Source organism: Nannospalax galili, unplaced genomic scaffold, assembly GCF_000622305.1.
Source record: "Nannospalax galili isolate Female #2095 unplaced genomic scaffold, S.galili_v1.0 scaffold312, whole genome shotgun sequence".
NCBI classification, from domain to species: Eukaryota; Metazoa; Chordata; class Mammalia; order Rodentia; family Spalacidae; genus Nannospalax; species Nannospalax galili.
Window position 1 is genome coordinate 8,350,647 of NW_008335967.1, and position 7,287 is coordinate 8,357,933.

General features: G+C 38.7%; 1 protein-coding gene across 3 annotated transcripts in view; it reads right to left on the bottom strand.

Annotated features, from left to right (window-relative positions):
* The window catches only part of Magi2 (membrane associated guanylate kinase, WW and PDZ domain containing 2), a 1,650,859-nt gene that overhangs the window by 523,256 nt on the left and 1,120,316 nt on the right, over positions 1–7,287 (bottom strand). The window lies entirely within an intron of this gene.

Here is a 7,287-nt window from a genome sequence, read left to right on the forward strand (position 1 = left end):
ATATACTGTCTATAATTCATAAAATAACAATTAAGAGAACCATAAAATTAAGTTACAAAAGCAAAGAAACTAGTATGAAAGTTATCTTTGTATTTAAATTTTTTTAAAATTTGTTATTTTTATTTTATGTGTATGTGTGTATTGCATGCATGTAGGTAAGTGCACCTGTGTCATGTAATGCCTGTGGAGGACAGAAGAGGCTGTTGCATCTGTGGAGTTACAGACAGTTGTTAGCTGCCATGTGGGTGCTGGGATTCGAACTTGGGTCTTCTGCAAGAACAACCTGTGTTCTTAACCACTGAACCATCTCTCCAGTGTAACCTTTTAAAAAGAATTGTGTTAAGAGTAAAGGTGGGGCTGGAGAGATAGCTCAGCAGATAGGAGTGCTTGCTGCCATTCTGGAGGACCCAAGTTAGGTTCCCAGCACATTGGTCCAGCAGCTCATAACTGCTTGTAAATTCAGCTCCAGGGAATCTGACACCTCTGGCCTCTAGGGGCACCTGTACCCACATACACATAATGTGGACATAAACACATACAGTCAATTTAAAAAATTATACAAATAAACATTTTTTTAAAAAAGTGAATACCTTTAGTCCCAGTGCTTGGGAGGTAGAGGCAGGCAGATCTCTTAGTTCAAGGCCAGCCTGGTCTACATAGTGAGTTCCAGGCCAGCTGTGTTCTTCCAGCTTTAAGAGGGCTGTGGCTGCTGTTTCTCCAGCTTTAGAGGACTGTGGCTGCTGTCTTGTCCAGAGCTGCACCTCCACAGTGGACAGCAGACCTGCTACTCTCATCATTTTCAGGTTAACATTGTTTATTTCCCACAGCTCCAGTGTCTGAGCTGTGGAATCATTTGTTCCCCCAGCAGTCCATGAGACTTATTTGTTTTTTCAGTTGTATTTATTTTATTTTATGTGCATGGGTGTTTCCTCTGCATGTATATAAGTGTACCTATCTCATACAGTGCCTGCAGAGACCAGAAGAGGGTGTTGGATCCCCTGGAACTGCTAATATGTTGTTAGCAGCCATATGGGTGTTGGGAACTGAACTCAAGTCTTCTGCAAGTGCAGTCAGGGCTCTTGCAGAATCATCTCTAATCACCCCCTCTGGGACTTCTTAAAGAAGGAAACTAATTGCTTATCTCTATAATAAGAGCCTGGCACAGAACAGCTATGCATTAAGTGCATGTCAAATGATACATTTGTATGTTTGCTTTTATATATTCAAGAACATCATTTCATTTAAAATATTCTAAAATGTGATTGGTAAAGAACACAGGTGTTACTTTAAGAAACCAGTTTGAAATTTTAGCACCGATTTACTCCCATATTGGTATGTTCAGTTAAATGAGTAGTTTATGGGCTCCTGTGTTCAATTATTAAATTTTTTTTTGTTACTGACTATGCACCCAATCACTCCATTGTATATTTGATAAACTGTAACGATTTCAAAGAAATCTTTTTTTGAAAGATTTTCTTCTTTCAACACTCTGGTGTTTTATTTATTTATTTATTTTGAAGCAGGGTCTCCCTGTTCCAATTGGCCTGGAACTCACTATATAGACAACGCTGGCCTCAATTTCACAGAGAATCACCTGCCCCTGCCTCCCATTTGCTGGAATTAAAGGCATGTACCGCTATGCCTGGTCTCTATTTGTAGACCAATTTGACATCAAGCAAGTAAGCACCATAATGGAGAATGGGATTAAGTCCTGCAAGGAGATGGAGGAGGAAGTAAGTACAGCTGCCAATCTGCAGAGGTTATTGAAATCAACTGGGAAAGCAGCCCACTGTGAGGAAACAGCCCTTAAGTAGGAGACATGGGGTCTAGATGAGGTTTTTTTCTGCATAACTATAATTGAAGCAAATTATTTAAACCTCAATAAGGCTCTATTCCTTTACTTATAAATAGGGAATAGCAATAATTGCTATAGTCACTTGTGTTATGGCTTGTTAACAACCAAAACCTACTCCACTGAAGTTAAACATGCTGGGAGTGAGTGAGTTAAAAAAATATGGGACGGCTGTTTTGAAAGGGAAGGCTCAAAATCTTGGGGGAAATGGGTAGGAACAAAGGATTCATGATTCTAGTCAGGATACTATGCTGCCTTTTTCCTTTCTCTTCTGGTTATTAAAGCTAGTTCTCAGGTAACCCAGGTAGACTCTAACTCACTGCATAGTAGAGGCTGGTTTTAAACATCCTGCCTCTACTTCCCATGTACTGGAATTACAGATATGGTTCTATTATCAAGAAGTATAGTCTGAATGCAAACTGCCCCAGTGGGAATGAATTTTAAATGCCGCTTAGCTGCTCTGATTTGTACTGGTCCAATAAACAGTCCCAACAGGGTTGTGATAGGCTGAGCCTCAGTCACATGAGTGTGTGAGCTGCCAAGGCAGTGGAGGTTTTGATTCAGGAGAGGGGGCAGTGATGGTTAATCTTGGCTGCCAACTTGATTGGATTAAGAGATGACTAGTAGATTCAGGTGAGGTTACTGGTATGTGGAATAACTTCTGAAGGAAATGTCGGTTTCTTTGTCCAGTAGGCTGGGAGTCCAGGTGAACAAAAGCAGAAGAAAGAGGCAGCCAGAAGTGCATCTGGACTCCATTTCCTGAGTGAGTTTCTATATAGTTGCTGTTATCACGTGGACATGAAACCCCAGAATCTTTAAACTTTCAATGTGGACTCACACCATTGACCCCACAGGGTGCCTCCAGGCTTCTCCCTAGGACTGGGGCTGCCACTGTTCATCTTGTTCTGAGGCTTTCAGCTTCATGGACTGACCAACTATTGGTTCTCTGGATCCCCAGCCTGCAAATTATCTAGCCTCTGGATGTATAAGCCAATATAGTAAACCCTCTTTTATATATGTGTTTTATTGGCTCTGCTCTTCTAAATAACTCGAACACAAATGTGGAGCCCTTCCTACAACCTCTTTGTAGTCTTGCCAGGTAGGGCCCTTGGGATGCTGAGTAAGCAGAAATAACAAATGCCTTATCTGCATACATGCCCCTGCTCTGGGTTGCTGTCAAAATGAAGTTGGCATGTATAGAGAAGGGCTTCATAAGCTGTAAGCTGCATTGATTTTAACAGCCATGAAACCTCATGTTGTCATGATGTGAATAAATGTTTTGAGGGCCAGCCATACCATTAAATGCTGCTGCTCATATTGACAGACATTGAGAACATTTGTAAGAGGGATATAAGAAAAACTGACTTTGTAAAAGTGGTTCTTCTATTTGTAGAACTTTTATTTTTTTTTGAAGCAGGGTCTCCCTGTAGCCCCAGTTGGCCTGGAACTCACTATATAGACCACTCTGGCCTCAATTTCACAGAGATTCACCTGCCTGTGTCTCCCATTTGCTGGAATTAAGGGCATGCACCACTATGTCTGGTCTCTATTTGTAGAACTTTTAAGCAGAAACTTTCAATTTGATTTGTAACATACCAAACACATAAAACCTTCATGCATAGTGACCAAATTCAAAAATGACTCAATGAACTATTCTATTTCACAATTCCTAATGGCTAGCAAACTTTAGGCACAGTTTTATACCTTCTGTAAAATTTCAATATATACTTATCTGATAAATATAATGTAAAACTTATCAGTAACTCTTACTCCCCATGAATGGCAAAATTTTAAGGATTACCTGACATCTTTTTAAAAAAACTTAAAAACTATTATTTGTATTTTATGTATATGAGTGTTATCTGCATGTGTGTAAGTGCACCTGTGTTGTGCAATACCCACGGAGGTCAGAAGAGGGCATTGGATTCTCCTGGAACTGGAGTTACAGATGGTTGTCAGCCATCGTGTGGCTGCTGGGAATCGAACCTGGGTTCTATGTAAGAGCAGCCAGTGCTCTTAAGCACTGAGCCATCTCTCCAGCTCTGTATTCTGACATCTTTAATGCCTTTAAATATACATTTTTATAAGAAAAGTACTTTTTCTCCACATCTTTTAAGTTTTAAATCTTCCTTAGTAGACCCCCTAGTAATTAGAAATGAATGCTCAACACAGGATAAAGAAAAATATTAAATAACAGATCCTGTTGGACCTGTATTATGAAATAATTACATCATTGGTTTGATGTGATTAGAAATTATGTAGCAACATTTTTCTACAATTAGTTTTATAAAAACTAATGTGAGATTAAATTATAAATATTACACTGTAAAAATCAGTGAGCAAGACATGAAGACTGTTTTCATTGGAAAATAGCATGTTAAAAAGGTAGCAAAAATAATCTATGCACTTATTACACTAGAGAACTATAATTCATGGAGAAGAAGGTATACCAAACTAGAATTTTGAACTTATTTCTTAAGAAACACCTAGGTCTATATGGGTTCCATCGGGGAGGGGAGGGGGGCTGTAGAAGTGTGCCAGTGGGGACAGGAGTATAAAGATGATTAAGTTTCTTTGAGATATTCTGTATAAAATACACAAAAATTCAATAAAGCAGATTTAAAAAAAGAAACACCTAGATCAATAGTAGAATAGCTAAACAGTTGAGTAGCAAGTCATCAAAATGATTGTGATATATGTTTATACAAATTCATATACAGAGATAAAATGGGTCTTTTCTACTTATCTTAAAATTCTGTCATGCATTACTTCCTTCACAGTCAAGAAAATAGAGACCCTAAGAAACTAAACTGTTTCCCTATATCTTATGTAAAGTAAGAAGAAAGCCTATCCCTATTTAAGAACCTTACAGCTTTTAAAAATGCTGCATGACATCCTATAAGAAAGAAAATGTTGAGAAAAACTTTATAGCCTGCCCAGAACTCAGGCTAAAGACACCTTTCAAAAGCCATGAGTGGTGAGCACAGAGCATCTACTCCAAAAGAGAAAGGTGTTATTGCTACCAAGTCATGCAGGGGGAATGTTAGATGATTTTTCTCTTCCATCTCCCCAAAGTAAATATGTGTACATTCTGGATAAAGAATAGGAGGAAATAAGCCACACCAGACCACTTTTCAGTATATCTATTTATGACAAGTGATTCATACCCCAGCAGTTTCATTAATTTTACAATCAAATTCGTCTAATTTATTATGATCAAAATGAAAAAAATAAAATCATTCACTTAATTCTGTCTGTAAATCCATAGTCTTATTTTATTAACACCTGGTAAAGAAAAGTGAGTATTATGTGAGAAGCCCAACTTATTCCTCACTTCCTAAGTACTTAGGCATGAATACTTTTTTTTTTTAACTTATAGAGATGTGGATATGAAAGCTTGAAATAGGAGGAATAATCTTCTAAACATGGAAAAGCTTTTACAAATTTGAATGAAAAGAACAGTGTATAAAGGCTCAATCCTGTATTTTATAACAATAACTGATAAATGCCCACTTGCACTGCATAGTTTTCTACTCATTTGCTGCAAAGGCAGCAGGACTAAAACAGATTACCTTGTTATAAACTCAACAGGTCTAAAGAAGTCCTTGCACAGCTTCACCCCTAATCCACCGTAGCCAGGCTCATTCCTCAGTCATCCCAAAGAGACTAGAATAGCTTTCTGAGTACAATTCAGGACTTGGAGAGTACCATGGAATTACTGATTTTTCTACAGTTGACAAAATAACGTATTTCCAAATCTTTAAATCTGAGGATTTAAAAATAATGCTGTCATCTCGGGTTTTTCATACTGACTCTAATGCCCAGGCCAGTGTGGGAAAAGGAGCAGAAAACTGTGACAATGGATTTCACACTGCTCCCTGTTTTATACCTTCAGCTTTTGTGGAATGCTAATAGAATCCAAGGTAACAGTCTCTGAGATGAACCATATTTGTTATACATTTAAATTCTGATACATGGCAGAAAGACAGACACTTAAAACTAGGCAGGAGGATATATGAAAATCCTAGCAGCAAACTAAATTCTTGGAAAGAGATTTCCAACTTTTCTTTTTAAATAAGTGAGGTTTCATGATTGAAATGCAATTTTTTTTATCAGTTTAGTTAATTTTCCATTTTAAGTTGTAGATTTAGGTACAGGTTCTACTTTTTCAGTCCTTTGAGTATATATAATAACATGTGCAGAGGTTTTATCACAAATAAGTTTAGATAATTCCACATGGCACTCAAGTGGAGATAAGATTTATAAAGACAGTAATCTTAGCTTTAAGATACCCACACATTAAAGTCATCACTTCCTCCAAACCCATTTTCCCCTATAGTCTCAATGCTTTGATTTCTATTTTCTTAACCAGGAAAAATGAACTTTGGATAATGGTTTACTAGAAGAAAGATGAATGTCTACAAGGACTATAGAGGCATGAATACAGCAGACCTCCTAGGCCTGGAAAGCTCTGTTCCAGCTCTGGAATAGTCTGGTGAGCTAGCTAAAACCAGTCTAACCTGCCACCATGTGCATACTCACAGTCCTAGCTGTGATTGCGTACCTCACATACTGGACCAGCCTGGATGCAGACCATCCCTCAAACAAAAACCAAGAAGAACCTGAAGTACAAACTAAGGAACTATTCATGCCAGATGAGAAAGCAACCAAGCTACAATAACAATAAAAACAGAATCAAATTTCAATTCAAGGAAGGCAAGCTACAGTTTCATATTAGACACACAACCAACAAAAGAAATCCATATACCAGGTCACAATGCAAAAACACATATAATATGAAAAACCAAGACAACAGGTTCCCACAAAATCCCACCAGTCTTTTAGAAGTATTCTAAAATGGGAACTATCCAGAAGAACCCCAGTGCAAAGAAATTAAAATAACAGTCATAAAAATGCTAAAATTTTCAAGGGTTTTGAGGTTGCATGGTAGAGCAAGCCAGATAAAATTCTAGCATAGAAATGGGGAAGTGGGTCAGAAGCCACAACCTTAGCTTGAGGAACTGTTGGCAACTGATAACTAATGTGAAAGGGAGGGCTGGTTTCCTTTAAGGGTGGGACACAAACTTGGCTGGATAGGACTTTAGCATATATGACAGAATACATGAAATGAACTGTAGGGGGCTACAAGAGGGATGCAGATAGGGGAGGGGTCTAAATATGGTCAAAATATATCGTATAAAATTATCAAAAATTCGCTCTCCCTGCTTCCCGGACCTGCACCACTGGCTAACTCTCCCGGCCCACTCTCCCGCCCTCAGGCCTCTCTTGGGGTAAGTCTACTGTGCAGCCCTCTGCGCCTTGACTCAGCCAGCCGCGCTCACCCTTCCATCTCCCCTGCTGTTCTCTACTCCTAGCTTGGGCCCTGTGCCATTCCTAGTCTTGGGGCCCCAGACACCTGGGGAACCATTGCTTAT